At 39.2% G+C, this 20,853-nt stretch overlaps 1 pseudogene; it reads right to left on the bottom strand.

Moving 5' to 3' along the window:
* Window positions 1-15,901: 15,901 nt before the first annotated feature.
* On the bottom strand, window positions 15,902-18,128 carry LOC125357175 (annotated as a pseudogene).
* Between the last annotated feature and the right edge of the window lie 2,725 nt (window positions 18,129-20,853).

Raw genomic sequence — 20,853 nt, 5'->3', positions numbered from 1 at the left:
GGCTCAAGTAGTAAAGTGCTAGCCTTGAGCCAAAGAAGCTCAGGGACAGTGCCCAGGCCCAGAGTTGAGGCCAAAGGATGGGGAGGGCGGGGGAAGTACATTTTAAAATGAAAAAAATTTTAAAATAGTCAAGTGCCAGTGGCTCACACCAGTAATCCTAGCTACTCAGGAAGCTGAGATCTGAAAGGATTGTACTTCAAACCCAGTTCAGGCAGGAAAGTCCCTAAGACTCTAATCTCCAATTACCCACCAAAAAAAAAAAAAAAAAAAAAAAGCCAGAAGTGGAAGTATTGCCCAAGTGGTAGAGCACTACCCTTGAACAAAATAACCTCAGGGACAGTGCTCAGAACCTGAGTTCAAGCACCAGCACCTCCCCCTACCACTCACACAAAATAAAAAATAAAAACAAAGGCCTGTAATCTGTTTAAAGTAGGGGAATGTTACCTTTTTCTGTGCAGTGCCTAGAAATAACTCTTCTTTTAGTTTAACTGACCATTTGGCAACTACAGGCCTGTACTGTGGCAGCAATAAAGCAACCATAGACAATAGTAATTGAATGGACATGGCTGTGTGCCAAGAAAATTTTATTTATAGAAACAAGCTGTGAGCCAGATATGGATGAGGAGCTACAGTTTGCAGACTCGTGATGTAAAGAAAGAGAAATTATGAAACAAAGTCAGACAGAAATGTAATAGAAACTGGGGACAGAAAAATATCTATTCCTGAAATCTTGAAATAAAATATATGGGCATTTATATGCAAACACGGTCAAAAAGAGAATTGATCCATTTTGTTTTCTTTTTCTTTTTTTTATTAGCACATCTTGTGGAGGAGGGGTGATTATGACAATTCTACATATTGCACAATCTATCTGGATCAACCTCACTGACTCACTGTTTTTACAAAGCAGATAGGAGAAAGGGGGTGGAAAAACGAATGGGAGAGGAGGGGGAGAGGAGAGAGTGTAGGAAAGAGGGTGATGAAAGAGAGACAAGAAAGGGGAATAGGAGGGAAGGAAGGAAGAAGAATGACAGCAAGAGCAAGAGGTAGGAAGAGGAGAGCTCTAGAGGCAAGAGCAAGAGAGAGAGGGAGACAGAGAGAAAGAAAGAGAAAGAGAACCAAGCCTATGAATTTGGGTAAAAGATTTTTAAAAATTGCATATAGTTACATTTACATTTTGTCAGGAAAGTAATTACAGTGAAATAAGTCTATTTAACATTTAAGGATGTAAACCAGGCAGAAGGAAAAAAAATCTAGAGTCACCAGAAGGACCAGAATGTCCTTCCTCTCCAGGTGTGAGATCGTGTTGCATGCTGCCCATTTGGATTCTGGTGTAACCAAAGGATTTCTTTTGGTCAGTAGAGGGAGAAAATGCCTTTGTCCTTCTAGATAAAGCACTAAGAACCATTTTGTATTTGGCAGATTATCTGTTCCTTTCTTGTGGGAGCCTCTTACATTAAGATGGAGCCCCTGACAATCTAGGATTCTGAGTTAAGTGAGCCAATCTTCAATGATCATGTGGAGTGAGGAGAAATAAATGACTTGAAGCCATTGGAAGTTTAAGTTATGTCAATCCAATATACAAAGTTTTTCCCAATTGTTAAATTTTAGGCAAATTGAAAACATGGAAAGAGAAAAGCTAAAGGTATCAGAAAAGCCTGGAAAGCAGAAAACAACACAATGGTCAAAATAAATATATGAGAAACCACAAGAAAGATAAGTAAACTCATCCAGTAGCACATTTGTCAGCACTGATTTAGAATTAATCATATGATTTTAGTCATGCATGATGATGTACATCTTTAGTCTCAGCGCTAAGGAGGCAGAGGAAAAGAGGGTCTTGAATTCAAGGCCAGCTTGAGCTGTATACCTAGACTGGACTCAAAATTAATTAAGAAATTAGTCAATTGATTTAACCATATGTCACACTTTAAAATTGACATAGGCCAGTAGAAGTAGTTTGGTGGTAGAGTGCTTGCTTCAAATGAACAGAGTCTGGGATTTGATCTCCAGCCCTCCCAAAATAAATAAATAAAGCGACACATACATGATCCATTAGTCCAGGTCCTCCAAAATGCAGACTTGTAAAAATGTTTTGGGGAAGAAATGTTTCTTAAGAAAAACAAGGAAGGCAAAAACAGGAGAGGGAGCCTGCATCTTGCATGGAAATGGAGGTGTGGCTCAAGTTGCACAGCACCATTCCTGTGCAATAAAAACCAACAGTGGTATGCAGGCCCTGAAACCAAGACCCATGCAGGTCTGACCTCTGAAAACAGGAAGCACAAACTGGGGAAGAGGAGTCTGAGCCTAGGTGCAGTTCCAACACAGGTCTTGGCACTTGAGCCTGAGTTCTTAAGTCAAAGCCATCTGGCTGGGGAGTCTTCCATGTCACAGCTGCCAGCAATGGGGCTGCACCAGTCTTCCCAGGGTGCCCATTGCCTGGCATGGCCCATGAGCATGAGCTGGCTCCAGAGGACAGCAGCCCAGCATCTTCACAACAATATTCTCTGAGCAGGAGAATCTAGTCATGCGTTGTCACAGGCATTGTCAAGACAGAGTTATAAACAAAGGGATAGGAAATTTGTGTCAAGTAAAACCTAAACAAAAGAAATTACTATAAGACTATTGCTATTAAATAAAGCCAAGTACTTCAAGGAAGAAAAAAAATTAAACTGAATAATAATGGTAGTAGTAGTACTCCATTTACCCTGTGTTGATTTAGCTAAGCTGGAACTGGGTTTTTCAGAATTCCCTTGCCTATGGGTTCCCACACTATGGCTGGCCTCAGTAAGGATTTGCATGAAATTTGGAAGGCAGAGTCAAGTAAGAGCCACTTTGTGCTCAGTAGCTCAGCTGTGGCAGTGCCTGGGGCAGCAGCTGGGCCCGGAGCTCCTCTAGCTCTTGCTGAAGTTCCTCCAGCTGTGGCATCTTTGAATTCTGCACCAGGCTGTGCAGCTCTGTGGCAAAAGACACCAACTTCTCTTGCTGGTCATCACTGAGGGAGGTGACCTGAAAGCAGTGAGACACATACAAACTCCTGTGGGGAACTAAGGTGTCCATCTTGCCCTCATTGTTCATGTTTACTCTTAACCTCTCCATTTCCTATCTATTCTGTGGGCCTGAAGCCTCAGCCTAACACCACACAAGAAGCAACACAGGCAGTTTCCCTGGATCCATGTTGCCTATTATCCAACTCCTGGTGGTTCTGGTTGTCTGATCATACTGTGATAGAGAAAAATTACCAAAGAAAGCCAGGTACTGATGGCTCACATCAGTAATCCTAGGTACTCAGGAGGCTGAGATCTGAGGATTGTAGTTCAAAGCCAGCCTCAGCAGAAAAGGCCATGACTCTTATCTCCAAGGAATGATCAAAAAGCCAGTAGTAAGGTTGTGGCTCAAGTGATAGAGCTCTAGCTTTGAGTAAGAATGCTAATGGACTGCACTTACAACCTAAGGACAGGCCCCAGTAATAAGACAATACAGAAATAAGACAAAATACAAAAAAGATTTCAATATTCAGGGTATTCAACTAAAACACAAAGTGAGAAAATATTTAAATATTCAGAGTATTCAACTAAAAAGCAAGTACTAAGAAGACCAGCAATGTTAACACAAAGAAAGAAAAAGAAAGGAAATAATAAACAAAGAGGAAAACTCCTAAGAAGCAAAGAAAAATTAGAACACATAAGGAATATCAGTTAGAAAGATAAACAGAAAGCCCACAGATTGGGAGAAGATGTTTACTGACCATACAATGGACAAAGGTCTCATATCTAAAATTTATATAGAACTCAAAAAATTAAATTCCTCAAACTAAATCCTTAAAGAACCAACTGCCCCCTCAACAATTGAGCTAAAGACCTAAAAAGAGACTTCTCTGAAGAAGAAATGAGAATGGCCAAGAGACACATGAAGAAGTGCTCTACATCACTGACCATCAAAGAAATGCAAATCAAAATAACACTGAGATTCCACCCCACCCCAGTAAGAAAGTCCATTATCTGGGAAACTAACAATAATAAATGCTGGAGGGGATGTGGCCAAAAGGGAACCCTACTACATTGTTGGTGGGAATGTAAACTTATTCAACCACTCTGAAAGCAGTACGGAGGTTCCTCAGAAGGCTAAACATAGAGCTCCCCTATGATCCAGCAGCCCCACTTTTGGGCATCTACCCAAAAGATTACAAGCAAGACCTGACTAAAGCCACCAGCACAACTATGTTCATCGCAGCAGAATTTGTCATTGTTAAACTATGGAACCAATCCAGATGCTGCTCAATAGACGAGTGGATCAGGAAAATGTGGGACATATACACAATGGAATTCTATGCCTCGATCAGAAAGAATGACACTGCCCCATTTGCAAGGAAATGGAAGGATTTGGGGGAAAAAATCATACAAGTGAAGTGAGCCAGACCCAAAGAAACATGGACTCTATTATTTTTCTCATAGAGAATAATTAGTACATGTTTAGGTTATTCATAGCAGAAGGTCACAAGAGCCCAATAGCTATGCCCATGTGAACACATAAGATGATGATGCTAAGCAAAATGAACTCTATGTTATGGAAACAATTGGCATGTCATTGTAATTATTTTCAACATGCCATGTGAAACAGTACCCTTTTTCTCTCTTTTTTCTCTCATATTCCCTTCCTGTGGTTTCACCCCTGCTATCACTGTATCTGATCTTAGTACCCTGGATACTGTATATATGTGTATTGGAACTAGGGAAGGGAAAGGGAATACCAAAATCGAGAAACATAGGATAAAAAAAAAACAAACATTCCAAAAGCAATACTTACAAAACCATTTGATATAAACCAGCTGTACAACTCATGGGGGTGAGAGGAAAAAGGGGAGGGGAGAGGCAGGGAAAAAAATGAGGGAGGAAGTAACAAGTTGGATTAGAAATGTACCCATGGGCTGGGAATACGGCCTAGTGGCAAGAGTGCTTGACTTCTACACATGAAACACATGAAGCTCTCGGTTTGATTCCCCAGCACCACATATATAGAAAACGGCCAGAAGGGGCGCTGTGGCTCAGGTGGCAGAGTGCTAGCCTTGAGTGGGAAGAAGCCAGGGACGGGGCTCAGGCCCTGAGTCCAAGGCCCAGGACTGGCCAAAAAAAAAAAAAAAGAAAGAAATGTACCCATTGCCTTACATATGAAACTGTAATCCCTCTGTACTTCACTTTGACAATAAAGAAGAAGAAAAAAAGAATATCAGCAAGAACTTCACAAACTAGTACTTCAGAAACAAAGAGGTGATATAACAAGTAATATAAAAAATCAGAGCAGGAAGCTGCTGGTTCAAGACTGTAATCCTAGCTACTCAGGAGGCTGACAACTGAGGACTGCAGTTTGACTCCTGACAGGGTAAGAACATCTGTGACACTCTTTGTCTCCAATCAACTGCCAAACAAGCTGGGAGTGGATATGAAACTCAAGTGATAAATTATTACCCTTCAACAAAAAAGCTCAAAGATCCTACCCAGGCCCTGAGATCAAGCCCCAGGACCAACACACACAAAATAATAATAAAATAAAATACATACATTAGCCAGGCACAGATGGCTCAGGCCCACAATTCTAGCCATTTTGGAGGTTGAGATCTGAAGTTTGCAGTTCAAAGTCATTCTGGACAGGAAAGATTCTTAGTATAATTAGCCATGTAAAAGCCGGAAGTGGAACTGTAGCTTAAGTAGTGAAGTGCTATCTTTGAGCAACAAAACAAAAGAAAAAACTCAGGAACAGTGCCCAATCTCTGAGTTCAAGTCCTAGGATTGGTATTTAAACAAAAAGGAAAATCCAGTTGCTGGTGCTAATGCTAGTAATCCTAGCTACTAAAGAAGCTCAGACCTAGAGAACTCCACCTCAAAGCCAAACTGGGAAGAAAAGCCCAAGAAACTCTATCTCCAGGAAAAGGCCAGACTAGAGGTGTGGCTTAAGTACTACAGAACCCAATCACGATCAAGCAAGTTAAAGGCCAACTCAAGGCTCTAATTTCTTGCCCGGGTACCAAAAACAAGAGCATTAACTATAGATACTAGACTCTAAAAGTCGTACTACATACTTGTAAAAAAAAAAATTCAGCAAATAAATTATGCAACTTTGAAGAAATGAACAGTATTTAGAAAAATGGAACTTACTAAAGTACCTAGGATGAAATTGAGAACCAAGATTATGCAAGCAAACCTAACAAATCACATTGTTAATGCACAGATATTTATTAGAGTCTATAAAGAGCATAGGCCCAGATTGCCTTTGCAGTAGTATGTTCTCTAAAGACTGCTTTATATGAAGTGTCAAAAAAAAAAAAATCCGGGGCTGGGGATATAGCCTAGTGGCAAAAGTGCCTGCCTCGGATACACGAGGCCCTAGGTTCGCTTCCCCAGCACCACATATACAGAAAACGGCCAGAAGCAGCGCTGTGGCTCAAGTGGCAGAGTGCTAGCCTTGAGCAGGAAGAAGCCAGGGACAGTGCTCAGGCCCTGAGTCCAAGGCCCAGGACTGGCCAAAAAAAAAAAAAAAAAAAAAAAAAAATCCCACAAGAGCAATAACAACAAATCAAGAATGAATACCAGACATTGAATACAGGAAGTATTGACAATCTTATGCACAAATATACATGGAAGAGTGTTAAATAAATTATAACTTTAATTAAGCTGTCCATTAAAAGTAAGTATATAATGAACTATAAATGTTTATCCAGTAGTAAAAAAGACTATCATAAAATTTAATTACTTATACACCAGAATAATAAGTAAAAGGAGAAAAAAGATCACCATCCACATTTACTATAATACAGAAATATGTGTCAAGATTATTTAAGTATCTGAAACTAAAAACTAAAACTTACAACCTGTGAAAAGCTTTATGTGTTAGATGTAGGGAATAATTTACAAAACAAGACTCAGCAAACAAGCTAATGACTTCTAAACGAAGATGTATGGACGGGCACCCATGGCTCACTCCTATAAACCTAGCTTCTCAGAAGGCTGGGGTCTTAGTATCACAGTTCATACCTAGGCAAAAAGCCTGTGAGACTCTTATCTCCAATTAACCACCCAAAACCCAGAAGTAAAGGTATGGCTTAGGTAGTAGATTGCCAAACTTGAACAAAAAAGCTAAGGAACAGTTTTCAAGCACCAGTTGAAGCCCCAATAATACCAAAACCCTGAAAAATAAAAATTAATATTGTTTATATGCAAAGTGCTCAGGAACAAGTGAAAGCAAAGTATAGAATAGAATGTGAAATTTTCAAAAGCTGTGAGTTTTGCTATTTAATTTATAGGAAATTAATCATCGTCGATCTTTATCAAATCAGTATATTTAAAAAGTAAATACAGAATCACTACATGGTAAATTTCCTAATTTTGCTAGTCTCTAAACTTAAGAACACTTTAATTTCATGCATTTTTTTGTCACTAGTGGGGCTTGAACTCCAGGCCTGGGCACTGTCCCTGAGCTCTTTTGCTCAAGGCTAGCACTCTACCACTTTGAACCATAGCACCACTTCCAGTTTTCTGGTGGCTGATTGGAGATAAGAATCTCATGGACCTTCCTGCCTGGGCTGGCTTTGAACTGTGATCCTCAGATCTCAGACTCCTGAATATCTAGGATTATAGGCATGAGCCACTAGCACCCAGCTCCTGCATACTTCTTTAAAAGCTTAAAATCCTATTTATTTATGTCAAAGACGGGTTGTCATTTTCCCAGAAAACGTTTTTACAAATAATTTTATGAATAATTCCTGGCACTTCTGAAGTATTTAGTAAATTTCAATCAAATGAAATAAAATGTCCCATGATTAAAAAGAAGCCCCACAAATTAAAAAGAAGTTGTGTATCAGTGACAACCTGTGAACTCTGTATCAAATCTGAACTAAACATGGAGGGAGCTTTAGTGCTTAATAAAAGGACAAGTAGCATGTGCTCTATGAATTCTGGTCAGCCAGTCACTGGCCACAGCCTACATTATCAGGGCCTCAGTTTCATTTGTTCTCCTAACTCTAGTCTTTAATTATCCAGCAAAGACAGTTAGTTGTTGGGTTTTGTTTGTTTTGTTTTTCCAGGCCAGTAGCAAAGATTTCTTTAAATTAACTGGGGAATAATAGTGTTGGAAACCCAGGGAGTCTAAATTAATAGCATTGTCACATTCTCATTTCTAGTGCCATATGGTTAAAATAAGCTGAAGGGGAAAGTGGCATATGGTTTATTTGGTTCCCTAGAAATTTCGATTTTGTAGTGACATCCTTGGAAGCAATTTGAAGTGAAGAGTTAATGTTTAAAGAAGCCCAAGAAGAAGTTGTTCTATTAAGTTCCACAGACAATAAAAGTTCAAAGAGAATCTCAATGAGTTTCCCCCCCCCCCCCCACACACACACACTGACACAGAAGGAGTAACATGGTGTTAGAAGAAATGGGGCATGGAGATCAGGGAATCCTTCAGAGTGGAGCAATTCCTGACAGTTACTAAGGGAGAGGTAAGTGAAATGAGCCCCCTAAAATGTCCTAAACTTCTGCTGTGCCTAATTGCCATCTGAATCACAATGGAATGACTATACTTAGGTGATTATAAAAATAAAACATGTTCTATACATTTCACAATATGCTTTCTCTAGTACCTTTCTTCTTTTTCTTTCTCTGATCCATTTTGTTATTGTTGTGGGTGGGTGTCAGTGTGTGTGCAAGTACCAGGGTTTGAACGTGGGGCCTCATGCTGCCACTAAGAGTTGGTGATCTACCACATGAGCTACACCTCCACTTCTGTTTCTTTTCTTGTCGTTTTTCCTTGTTAATTGGAGAGAAGAGTCTTGGGGACTTGTCAACCTCAACCGCCTTCAAAGCATGATCCTCAGATCTCAGCTTTCTGAGTAACTAGGATTACAGACATGATTCAAAGGCATTCAAAGGCATGATTCAAAGGTGGATCTGTGGCCCAAGTGGAAGAATGCCAGCCTTGAGAGGATATGCTAAAGGACCGCAACCAGGCCCTGAGTTTAAGCCCCAGTATCGGCACCAAAGAAACAAACAAACAAAAACTTATGTATTATCTTTCTAATCATTTTCATTGATCTTCAATGATCTTTTTTTTTTTTTTTTTTTTGGCCAGTCCTGGGCCTTGGACTCAGGGCCTGAGCACTGTCCCTGGCTTCTTCCCGCTCAAGGCTAGCATTCTGCCACTTGAGCCACAGCGCCGCTTCTGGCCATTTTCTGTATATGTGGTGCTGGGGAATCGAACCTAGGGCCTCGTGTATCCGAGACAGGCACTCTTGCCACTAGGCTATATCCCCAGCCCCTTCAATGATCTTTTATTAGCTTATCATATTATTAGATGATCTGTTATTATCTTATCCTAGATTCTTATTTCACTATCACTTTTTCAAGAGAGAGAGAGAGAGAGAGAGAGAGAGAGAGTGTGTGTGTGAGAGTGTGTGTATGTATGTATGTGTGTATGCCAGTCCTGGGGCTTAAACTTAGGGCTAGATGCTGTCCCTAAACTTTTTCACTCAGAGTTGGCACTCTGCCACATGAGCCACAAGTTCACATTCAGGTTTTTCATGGTTAATTGGAGATAAATGTGTCACAGACATTCTTGCCCAAGCTGGCTTTAAACTGTGGTCCTCAGATCTCAGCCTCCTGACTAGCTAGGAGTACAAGCATGAGCCACAAGCACCTGGCTAAAATATTAATCGAACATAACATTTGCACAAAAGTACTGAAATTACATACCTTCATTTGATGAACTTTCACCAAATGAACACCTCTGTGTAACTAACAGCCAGAACATTATCAGTACCCCCAAGGTTTCCCTTATACAGAAGAGTAACAGTCCTGATTTCTCATCACATAGATTTATTTAGACTATTTTATACACTCCATCTTAATTTGTCTGCCTAGCCTTTTTCACTCAACATGTCTGTGAGGCTCACCCACATTTTCATTCATGGCTCTTGGGCATGCTGTTGTATAGATCTACAACACTGTGTCTTTGCCTTCTACTTCAACTCTGGTTTGGGGTGATACACTGGCATGAACATGATACTACCACCAGGAACATCCCAGTGCAAACATTTGCTGACTATACTTAGTGCCTAGGAGAAGAATTGCTTAATCATGGGTTATATAAATGCTAAGTTTTGGTTACCAGCACTTTTGAAGTTACCTTAAAATTATAATGAACTACAAAAAAACACCATATAAACAAGGTTTCCTAGAAAATAATGTGTTCACATTTATAATTTAGTACATGTTTGTATGTTATTTGCTATATTCCAACCTGTACTCTTGTACTTTAAAGGACTGATTCATTTGGACTATCCTGTGAGATACATAGTACAGATAGTAAATAGTATAGAACCAAAATTAGAATCTAAGCAACCTGGTGCTTAAGTCTAAGTCTATGACTGAGATTTAAAGAATATTTTCTATTAACATTAGTAAATACTTAATAAATAATGGTTTCAGTCATTTCCCTATCCTGCCAGTTGGTTAAAACAATGGTGTTCAAGATGTTTCATATAAAACTGCTAGAAAGTTCCTTTTTTTTTCTTTTTTGCCTGGCCTAGTGCTTGAACTAAGGGCCAAGGTGCTGTCCCTGAGCTTCTTTTGCCCAAGGCTAGCATTCTATCACTTGAGCCACAGCGCCACTTCCAGATTTTTCTGAATAGTTTATCAGAGATAAAGAGTCTCATGGCTGCTTTTCCTGCCTGGGCTGGCTTCAAGCCATGATCCTCAAGCCTTAGATTCTGGAGTGGCTAGGATTACAGGCACAAGCCACTGGGGCCTGGATCTGGATGCTTTTTAATCATGGAACTTTCATCTTTTTCTTTCTTTGGATCCTATATGCTGGCCAATTTTCCTCTTTCCCCAGAAACCATCTTAGATTATAAAGAGGTTCTCTCTTTCTTTCTGCCCACTACAAAACAGAATCATTTCCATTTCCCACTGCACCACTGGAAATTTCTGTGTGGTAGAACTGAGTGACATACCCATGCTTCCTTCTCAAGACTACCTTCCTTCAGGCACTGGTAGCTCATATCTGTCATCCTAGCTACTCAGGAGGCTGATATCCAGTTATCTCAGTGCAAAGCAAGCCCAGGCAGGAAAATCCATGAGACTCTGACTTTTTATAAAAGTAAGATATGAAGCTATGGCTCAAATGGTAGAGTCTTGAGCAAAAAAAAAAAAAAAGCTGAAGGATGCTGCCCAGGCCCTGAGTTCAAGCCCCAGTGCCAAAATTATATTTCTACATTCTACAGGATAGTATTTCTACATTCCTTTGTGCCCTCCTCAAGGCCTACCTATAGTGATTTCTCTTCCTAGGGAAAGGTAAGAAGCAGAGATTTCATATGTTTGATTCCAGAATGTATGATTCTTCATATGGTAAGTATAAAATGAAATAGAAGCATAAAGTCTAGCAGAAGAAATGAGAAAGGTTTCACTTAGAAATATGGCATAAAGCATAGGTGAAGGAGTGAGATTAAAAAGATTTTAACTCTTCTGAAAACTCTGGAATGGACCAATCAGAACACATGACTGGGTAGTAGCCTTATGAGACTTCTGAATGACCACCCCAGGTAGAACTAGATAGAAGGTTTGGCTGGTCCATGGAACACTTCAAAGGACAAATGCCATGCCTTGACTTCATTCTCCAGACTCTACAAAGACTCAAAAGAGTCCTGGGCATGGTTATGGCACAAGAGAACTACATATGGGGCCTATTGCTCAGCATTTTGCCTACTAATGGCTCAAAGCCATAGAATAAAGAAATTGTTTTTGCTTCCTCTTGTAACTTTATTTCTCAACAACCTATGATCTTAGCACTGTCATAACTTTCTGTTCGCTTACAACTGCTTGTGCAAAAAATACAAAGCCGAGATTTTATTAGTGTGTTTGAATATTTGGGTTATAATGAGGTTTTGTGTTTTTTTTTTTAAATTCCCCCTCCCACCTCTGCCTGGAAAACGCAGATAAGCAGCTGAGTTTCCAGCTTGTATGTGCCAAAAAACAGCTGACATAAAATGCTCACCAGGGGAGGCACACTATGCCTGGAATGTCCCTCTGCCAGCTGGCGACTCCACCACTTGTGATTCTTTTCATAATGTTTCCCACTTTGAGGCTACTCAGTAAGCCAAAGAAGCAAAGGTTAAGCTGGGGGCTGGGTCAAATCCCAGAGGAGAGGAACAAATGGAAGAATGCAGAAAATTATCTCAGAAAGACACATCTTTTGAATGAGTCCCCTTTAGCACTGTTACTTTTTCTTCTATTTGTTCTTTGGGGGAAAGAGTCTCTTAATTTCTCCCATATGAACCAAGTGGTGTTTCATCCATCAAGGATTGGTTGTCTAAATCTAACAGCTTAGTTTACAAAACAGAATTGAAAAATATCTTTTGGCTGGCTATTTCCAGGCAGGGTGGCTCAGTGGAAAGGGAATTGTGACAGTGAGAGACTGTCTGCATGGGACAGCTAGCTCTGCCCTATTCGTGCTGGGAAGTCTTAGGAGAGTGTCTTGCCATATTTTTCTCATACATAAAATGAAGGTATCAACTATAACTTGGCACAGTGTTGGACTCCTAGAAACTCAGATACCTCAGAGACAAGGTAGGAAGATTATGAGTTGAAGGCCATCTTGAGCAACATAATGAAACCTTGTCCCAAAGAGAAAATGTTAACTCCTTCATTCATTAAGAATCAAGGGTTAAATGGGTTAGAGTAAACAAGAAAAAAAGTGAGTTGATTCTACTAGCATTCTCTAGTATTGATATGCTGTGCTTTAGATCTCTTCCTGTTCCTTTTTTAGAAGTCAATGCTCTTTTATTTGAAACCATGTCTTTCACTTTTGTTTAGCCACACCTTAACTCAGATTCTGTGTCCAATTTGAGTGAGTTTATACAAATAAGTCCATCTTTTTTGACAAAAATCTAAGGCATCATTTTTGTTTTTTGAACTTGTACTTTATCACTATTTTAGTTATTTATTTTTGTATAGCTATTATTTTTATTTTCTGAACTTCTATTTCTTCAATAGAATAAAACTATAAGCTACATACTGCTGTAGACATGCTTATCGCTCCCAAGCATAAGCCACTAAAAAGAACTAAAACATTTAACAGTGTAACATAAAACTGAGATCCTGAATTGCACAACTACCTAAAGATAATTTTTAAAAATAATCCAGTCATTGGTAGCTCAGATCTGGAATCGTAGCTGTTAAGGAGGCTGAGATCTAAGGATCATGGTTCAAAGTCAGTCCAGGTAGAAAGGAGTGTCTGAGACTCTTATCTCCAATTAACTACCAAAAATCCAGAAATGGAGCCATGGCTCAAATGGTAAAGTACCACCATTAAGACAAAAAAAAAATGAGGTCTAGTTGCTTAGGTTCTGAGTTCAAGCCCCCGTATGAACACACAGACACAAAATAAATAATAAGTAAAACAACAAAAGAAATGTCATACAAAGTGAGAGAAGTCTGAATGTATTTTTTCCCTATGCTAGTGATCTTCATTGAACCCATTTCTTATTTTCTGGACAAGTTAGCATGCTCTGACTAATACTTCTCCAATCCTTAAATGATCATTGTAAGGTCATTGGGATGTTTGTAACTTCTCTGAATGAAAATACTGAATCAGTAATAATGATTATTCCTCAAACTTAAATGCAAGGGTATACCACTTGTTTGGTTTGTAACCACCATCCCTGGGCTGTGACTTCAGGTGGACCAACAAAGGAAGCTGTCAGAGCCATCTCAGAGGGATGGATTGCCAAACCATGAGAAATGCCCCCAAAGGGAAGGATGCTCAGATGCTAACACAGTAGAAACCTAGTTTACACTACGTTTCATGTGACTTCACTTACAACAGTTGATTTGGGGAATAATTTTCTGCTGAATTATAACTAATGCTTTTGCTTTGTCACCTCATCTATAAGATGGGAATTATTAGAAATTTTCTTAACAGAGACCCTAGCACAGAAACATATTTTTTCTTAATAATAGAAAATTGTGAGTTGTTTGGAGTGCCTCAAAATAACTTAGGATCAAGATCTACAATGTGAAGGGTGCCATTCTATTAGTTTCAGTAAGATCTGTGAGAACAAAACTTTCTTGTATAATTTTACAAAGAAGTGGGTCAGCAGGAATTGCTAGGCTGAAATAAGAACACAGGCATGTGTATGGATCAATTTTTTGAATTATTTATTCTCATCATTGATTGCCTATTTAAGTAATGTGGATACAAACTTCCAAAGTGCACTCTAGAATTGGAGTTACGAGGGCAATGGTAAGTCTGTTTGGTCTGGAAGAATCCATCTGAGATATCCACAAGGGTCTGTTTTAAAGAGAAACATGACTCACAGCCACTCATTGCCAAGGCTCCCAACTTCTCACCCAAATTTGCTTACATTTAAAGAAAAACATGAAATACAAAGTCAGGTACAGTGACACACTTGTATCTGCAGCCCTGGGAAGCCAGGACAGGAGGGTTTTTAGTTTGAGGCCACCCAGGACTTTGCAAGGAGACCTTGGGCCAACACTATTTCATTCCCCCCACCAAAAAAGATGAAAATAAAAGAAACTAAGCCTATCAATAATACCTAAGACAGAATCTGAGAGAGATTTCAAGACATGTCACATAATCGGGAAAGCCTGCTTGGAAATTTCATTGCTCATGTACTACAACATTCTCGATATTCAGCAAATCAAAGACTGATATTTTCTTAGAAAATTCCAACATGAGCAACAAATTTGTTGATTAGAAGCTATTTTATTTATTAAACTAAGGTTGACACATTATTAATTAATTGGAGATGGAGTGAAATGTGAAACAGACTTTTCTGCCTTAAATCTCTGCTCTCTTATCTTAGCCTTCATTACAGGCTTGAGCCATCAGTGTCCTTGTCATCTCAGAGATTTTTAAAACTTTTATTTATTTATTTGTTTGTTTATTGTCAAAGTGATGTACAGTGGGGTTACAGTTTCATACATAAGGCAGTGTGTACATTGCTTATCAAACTTGTTACCCACTCCCTCATTTTGTTCCCCCCTTACCCGCCCCAGTTGTGCAGTTGGTTTACAGCATATTGTCTTGTAAGTATTGCTGTTGCATTGGTTTGCCTTTTACCATTTGTCTCTCCAAGGACACCTCTGAATAGTTTTCCCAGGAAGCAGAGGAATAATAAGGAAAAGATGAAAGTCCTAAGAAGATGGTATCTAGTCATTGAAAATAGAGGACCAAATGTAACCCCAAGATTTACAGGTAATCATTAATAACAAGAAAGAAAAACAGTTTTAGTAAATGTGATAATAAAATATATTTGGGATGGGAAAAATATCAAACCTTTACATGAGTATTACCATTAAAGAATTAAGTATTTTCATTTAAAAAAAAGCTCTTAAAATACAGTGTTATTTAGACATAACAAAAATGAAATTATGTTGTTTGCAGAAAAAATAGACAGAACTGGATATTAACTGTATTAAATAAGCCATCACATTGTCTCTCATATAGGAAATTTAGGGCAAAAAACTAAACAGGGCAGGAATGTAAAAGAGGAAGAAACAGGGATTCGGAAAGAGAAAATATGGTGGATAAGAGGATAAAAAACATAATAATAGAATAAATATATGGAAATTTCATCATGAAACTCATTATTGATGGGGTGTTTTTTTCCAATTCCCATTTATTTCTTTTGTTTTGGCTCTTGGGGCAATGTCATTTTTCAATATGAAAAGAAAGCAGCAAGTTCAACACAAAATGGAAACCTGAAGTGTAGGATAGAACAAAACCAAGGGTAGGAGGAAAAAGGAAATAGGCAAAGAGATGCTGCAAAATAGATGTGGTCGAGTTCCCTCTCCAGTGCAGTGACCAAAGATGGCAGTGTCAGGAATTATTTTCTTTAAAAAAAAAATAGGGTGGGATGTTTCTAGAGAACAGGGCTGGCTGGTCCCTTTCTCTGGTCAGAGGAAAGGAATGTGCTCCATAAGGCAAAGTTCGAGGGGAATCCCACTTAACAGAGAAGGCACATCCCCAAAGCAGATGGAAGCTCAAGACAGCTGAGACTGCAAATAGAGGTAATACAGTTACACTTCTAAAGCTAACAATACCTCCTTTGATTTCCCTCCTGAACTGTCTGTCCTAGAATGGAAAATCCCACCCCACCCTCCTCGCAATGAAGCAGGCAACCTTCTATCCCTTTTGCCTGTTTACTTGGGGTTAGGATGCTAGGCTACTACCCATGATTTCAGCACCTGGTTAGTTCTAGAGACTTGGATGAGACCCAGCTTCTTGAGAATTATTTTGAGAAACAGAAATATCAACTGGACAGACGTTGATATGGGGGTGTCAGAAGGAAATTAAAAGGCAACACAGAATGGCAGAAATCTAGGTTTTCCAAGTGGAAAGAGAGGAGACATTCAACAAATATTTATTGAGCGCCTACTATGTGCCAGGCACTGTTCTACACCCTACCCCCAAAAAACAAGACAGAGGCAGCAGAAACAAATTCTGAAAGAAGAGGAAAAGGGGCAGCTAAAGGAGGGTGAGGAAATTGAGAAGCCTGAGGTGAGGGGGTATCTCTTCCCAAGGCCTCCTCTTCAGCCTCCTCACCGAAAACCTCTTCCTCTTCTGCGGTGGCATCCTAGTACTGCTGATACTTACAGACGAGGTAATTCATGTTGCTCTCGGCCTAGGGGAACTCCATCTCATCCATGCCCTCACCTGTGTACCAGTGGAGGAAGGCCTTTCTGCGGAACATGGCGGTGAACTGCTCAGAGATGCGCTTGAAGAGCTCCTGGATGGCTGTGCTGTTGCCGATGAAAGTGACTGCCATCTTGAGGCCATGCGGGGGGATGTCACACACGGCCTCTTCACGTTGTTGGGGATCCACTCCACGAAGTAGCTGCTTTTCTTGTTCTGCACGTTGAGCATCTGCTTGTCCACCTCCTTCATAGACATGCGGCCATGGAAGACAGCAGCCACAGTGAGGTACCAGCCATGGCGTGAGTCACAGGCAGCCATTATATTCTTGGCATCGAAGACTTGCAGGGTGAGTTCAGGCACAGTGAGGGCCAGATATTGCTGACTTCCACGGCTGGTGAGAGGGGCGAAGCCAGGCATGAAGAAGTGAAGACGTGGGAAGGGCACCATGTTGACTTGCCAGCTTGCAGAGGTCAGCATTGAGCTGGCCAGGGAAGTGGAGGCAGGTGGTGACACCACTCATGGTGGCAGAGACGAGCTGGTTGAGGTCCCCGTAGGTTGGTGTGGTCAGTTTGAGGGTACAGAACCAGATGTCCTAAAGGGCCTCGTTGTCTGTCAATGCAGTAGGTCTCATCAGTATTCTCTACCAACTGATGGACAGAGAGGGTGGCATTGTAGGGCTCAACCACAGTGTCAGACACTTTGGGTGAGGGTACCACACTGAAGGTGTTCATGATGTGGTCAGGATACTCTTCACGGATCTTGCTGATGAGCAGGGTGCCCATTCCAGAGCCTGTGCCCCCACCCAGGGAGTGGGTCAGCTGGAATCCTTGCAGGCAGTCAACAGCTCTCGGCTTCCTTCCTCACCACATCAAGGACTGAGTCAACCAGCTCAGCCCCCTCTGTACAATGGCCCTTGGCCTAGTTGTTGCCTGCCCCCGACTGACCAAAAACAAAGTTGTCTGGTCTGAAGATCTGGCCAAAGGGACCTAAATGAACAGAGTCCACGGTTCCAGGTTGGAGATCCACCAAGATAGCACAAGAAACATATTTGCCACCTGTGGCTTTATTGTAGTAGACAGAGATGCTGTCCAACTGCAGGTCGCTGTTCCCGTGGTAGGTACCGGTGGGGTTGATGCCATGCTCATCACTGATAACCTCCCAGAACTTGGCACCGATCTGGTTGCCACACTGACCAGTCTGGATGTGCACGATTTCCCTCATGGTTAAAAATTAATTTCAATTTTCTGTTTGTTCTCAAGTTATGTGCGGGGCAAGAAAATATGTTAAGTTTGTTTTCTGTGCGGGTCCTGGGCTGAAAGGATGGAACGTGCCCGGTAGGCCAGAGCAGTGAGATCCGCACGCGACGGCAGCAAGATTCTGAGGGGCAGAAGATACCAGAAGGCAAAGGAGGAGGCAGGCTGGGGAAGGCAGGCTGGGTGGGGTGCGCGTGCGCGGGGCTGGAGGCAGGAGAACCTCATTATTGACTTTTAAAGGGATCAAAAGTACTTACTGTATTCAAAGCCCAACTCCTTGGAGAAGTAGCGAATGAAAAAAATCACAGTGAGTTTTATTCTAGAAAGGAGCATTTAGAATGGAAAATATTAAAGGTTTCTGATAAAAATTGAAGCTCTTGCTATTTATCAGACCTAATTTTCCACAAACCAAATTATAAAAATCAATATACAATCTTACTGAGAGGAAAATCTGATAAAAGAGGTTTCAAGAAGTGTGTTCCCAGAGAATGTAAGAAACTCAAGAGAGCAGGTGGTGTGGCTCAAGTAGCAGAGGACCTGCCTTTAGCCCAAGGCCCTGAGTTCAAACCTTAGTACAAAAAAAAAAATTTAAAGGAAGGAAGGGAGGGAGGAAGGAAGGAAGGAAGGAAGGAAGGAAGGAAGGAAGGAAGGAAGGAAGGAAGGAAGGAAGGAAGGGAGAAAGATTAAGAAATTCTAAAGACTTTCTTAGCTTTGCAAGAGTTCAACAGGTAAATACCAATGTGCAGTTTTTTCAAAGGTCAGTGACCAAAAGATGGATCCTTATACAGTCCTCAAGCAGAGAAATCCATCGGAATCAGTTAAACAAAAAGATAAATCTCAACAATTATTGGCAATAGGACTACAGGATGGAAAGATAAACATACAATGAAAAAATTAATGTAATAAAAAGTATCTGAGTCTGAACCCCTAAATTATAGTAAGGGAAACATGGGCATGAAGAAAAGATGAAGCTGAGAAAGAAACCAAAATAATTTTCTTATTGTGTATGCACAGATCAAAATATAGTTTTCTTTTCTAATCCTGATCATTAGAAAGTACAAATTAAAACATAATTCTGATCTTTAATATGATAAAAACCAAAAGATGGTTTTCTAAAATACCAAGCTCTGAGAAAGATTATAAACCACACACTAGTACTAAGGATTATAAATTGATACATATTAATGATAATAATTATTGTGAGCAAACTGAAGGCAACAAAAATTTAGATCCAGTTTAAAAGTTAACTACATAATACTTATAAGAGAGAATCTAAAATGAAACGAGACCAATAATTTAAAATAAATGAATGACAAAATATATATTAGGTATTCACAGAAGAAAAGAAAATATTATTTCAGAAGAGGCAAGATAATATTGAATGACCACTAGAATCATTACATGATTATGTGTGTGTGTGTGTGTGTGTGTGTGTGTGTGTATTTCAAAAGGAAAACATGATGACAGTCAACTTTTCATGTTGAGTAAGACATTATCTCTTATTCTTATACAAAGCAAGGATATTAGATATAGAAATAGAAAGAAATATTGTCATGGGGACCTTTAGTAAACATCTATTGGCCCCTGATAAATATATAATTAACATATATAATTAGTGAGTTTCAATGTACAGGTATCTGACTTGTCTGTTCTAAGGAGAAAAAGAACACATATATGTATTTTATTTTTAGAATTAATAATTCTTTATAAAATCCTAGCAAACACTGGCACAAAAAATGTTCCAAAATTCTCAAATCAGAACTGCATTTGACAACCCCAGTGCAATCTATATTTTTTTCAGTTGAAATAAAAATTCACAAACACTTTTCAAATTACCAGTGCTTTTCTAAATAGCAATTTAGGAGAGGAAAATAAAAAGAAAAATTGCATAAAGGCCTCAAAATGATGAAAGTAAGACCACGATTATGTGTCCAAGGTAAATATATAGCCTGAACCTTATTTTGTTTTAACTGAAAACATTTTAAAACTAAATTCAACTTCAAGACACCAGAACAATAGTGAAATATAAACAAGAGGAAGAAAATATGAAAGATAAATATACAAATTAATATAAGAAAAAAATAATTAAGGTGACAAATACAATACTGAACTCCCACAGAAAAAATACACAGCATATGATCATAACCAAATAAATAGATAAAGTTAGAAATAAGAAAGAACATATAATTTTAAGAGGTTTTAATGGCAGATTTGATTGTGACTTAAATACAATATTTAAAAATAATATCAGCTACATTAAGTTGAGATTTTTTATAATAAGGATTCAGAGATAATAAAGAAAAAAGTTGACAATCAAATAAAAAAGTTTATTATCTACTGGAGAGCTGAATGAAACTGAGGACATTTCCAAGTTGCCTTTTCAAGAAAAAGAAACAAAATCATTTTCAGTGTTCAGAAAAGAATCATTCCTAGCATGAAGATTCTTCTTGTCCATAGAAAGTCTGAGGAAAGATATTCTGACATGGTTCTTGAGGTTATGACAAATGTCATATCAAAGCCTAAAAATGATTACTATAAATGTGGACATTTAAGATATATAATTCAAGTATATTAAAGGCAGAATCCTCCCTGAATACTTAAGAATAAATTCTAATGAATATTATACCAGTAGGCTGCAAAGCTGATTAGTATTTCAGCAAGAAAATAATGATCAAATTTAATAAACATTCTTGAACTTCAAAACTTCCTTAGTAAGCTCAGAATAAACTATTTAACTATTTCATTGACATAATACAGACTATTTATTCAACTAACATGTTTTATAATAGAAGCATCATAAAGTCAAGAATATCAATAAAATAAAAAACATTATTTCAAATAGTTCAAAAAGTGGTTCTAAAACATACACACAGAAATGTAAGATACATTTGCTTATTTC

Source organism: Perognathus longimembris, chromosome 9 (genome assembly GCF_023159225.1).
Source record: "Perognathus longimembris pacificus isolate PPM17 chromosome 9, ASM2315922v1, whole genome shotgun sequence".
Lineage (NCBI taxonomy): Eukaryota > Metazoa > Chordata > Mammalia > Rodentia > Heteromyidae > Perognathus > Perognathus longimembris.
The sequence above is the reverse complement of the archived record's forward strand: the minus strand, read 5'-3'. Positions and strand labels throughout refer to the sequence as shown.